This window comes from Myotis brandtii, unplaced genomic scaffold, assembly GCF_000412655.1.
Source record: "Myotis brandtii unplaced genomic scaffold, ASM41265v1 scaffold2256, whole genome shotgun sequence".
Taxonomy (NCBI): domain Eukaryota; kingdom Metazoa; phylum Chordata; class Mammalia; order Chiroptera; family Vespertilionidae; genus Myotis; species Myotis brandtii.
Window position 1 is genome coordinate 44,991 of NW_005358464.1, and position 1,745 is coordinate 46,735.

General features: G+C 54.0%; 1 pseudogene; it reads right to left on the minus strand.

Annotated features, from left to right (window-relative positions):
- Positions 1–339: 339 nt before the first annotated feature.
- The window catches only part of LOC106726105, a 4,237-nt pseudogene continuing 2,831 nt past the window's right edge, over positions 340–1,745 (minus strand).

Here is a 1,745-nt window from a genome sequence, read left to right on the forward strand (position 1 = left end):
CTGAAATCAATATTTTTTTAAAAAAAGAAGGTGGGTATGCCCTAGCCGGTTTGGCTCAGTGGATAGAGCGTCAGCCTGCAGACTGAAGGTCCCAGGTTCCATTTCTGTCAAGGGCATATACCTCCATTGCAGGCTCCTCCCTGGCCTGGGCCCAGGTTCAGGAGGCAACCAACCAATGTGTCTCTCTCACATTGATATTTCTCTCTGTCTTTCCCTCTCTCTCCCATTCTCTCTAAAAAAACAATGGAAAAATATCTTCCAGTGAGGATTAAAAAAACAAACAAAAACAAAGAAGGTGGGTAATCTGGTCAGAAGGTCAAATCTCCAAAGTGCAAGCTGCTACTCTCCATCTGGAGCCACTTCTCCCTGCTGTCTGCCCCTGGGCAAGGGAGGGGCCATCAGGAGGTAGGGACGGAGCATCTTGAGCATCTCCTCAAAGGCCTGTGGGGATGGTGGGTCAGCATTCTGGAAGGTCACCTGGACTCTGCTGTACAGGCTAAAGCATTTCAGCTCCAGCCAGTTGAACCCAAAGCGGTCCTCATCAAACAAGATGAAGACTCCAGGGATGCACTCGGGGTTGGTGAAGCCATGACCAACAAGAATGGTTACTTGAGCTCACACCCACAGGCAGAACAAACTGGATAAGCTGCTCCTTTAAAGCTGCTGCCCCAGGCTCCCCGACACTGGGCTGGGCAGGGCTCTGCCAGGCGTGGCCCTTGCAGTCCTCAGTCCTGTCTTCTTGCTGCTGCTGCTCCTGGGTCACCTGCTTGCAAACCTCCTGGACGATGCGGGAGAGCTTGTTGAAGTTGTGGAAGATCTAGACATCAGGCAGCTGGATGCGGTGCATGAGGTTGATCTCTATTGTCTACTGCCTGGCAGGGACTTTGGGGTTTCCCGTGATCTTGGTGGCCCTGGCCATGCTTCCCATGGAAGCTGAGCATGGCAATCTCTAAGCCATGGGCATCGCAGGAACCTTTAAAGAGCCCTGACCTGATGAGGTCATCCAGGTAGCTGGGCGGGAGATAGATGCGGCAGTAGGTCAGGCATTGTCATACCAATTGTAGATGAACTTCATCAGGATGAACAGCAGCCTGTCCTCCTGGAAAATGTCCTCCAGCGTCCGCCCCCATTCTTCCTTCAGTCATGTTCGTAATTCCTCTCTGCTCCCACCAGACATCTTGTGGTGGTCTGTCTGGTTGCACTTGGTGGAGAACTTGTCCTTCTGAATCTGGAGTCAGACGTGCTACCGTTGCGCCACGAGGTCCCGCGGGTCCTTCTGAATCTGAATGTGGCCCCTGTGGGGCCCTCTGTGGCCGTACATGCACTCCACTGTGGCTGATTTCCTCTCCATCAGGTGCTTCAATTGCATTGGGTCATCCACATGGGTGTCGTGGGAAGGCAGGTACGTCCAACCACTAATGCACAAACTGTCCACCACTACATTCAGCAGTCCTCCATAGGGCCCGATATCTGGCTGCCACAATCCCAAAATGTGTCTGCCTGGGTGCGACAGCTTCGCATAGACTTCCGGTCAAGACACACCCATGATCTCCAGGTTCTACAAGTTTTCATAAAGGCCTTACTCCTCCCGGCAGCGCGGTCTCCAGTTGCTGTCGGTGTGCAGGATGCGGTGGAACTTGGGGCAGGCAAGGGCCAGGCTGGGCAGGTCGGTGCCGGTGCTGGGGAGCGAGGCGATCTCCATCAGCAGCAGCAGCTGGGGAGGCAGGTCCTGCAGCAAAAGTAGT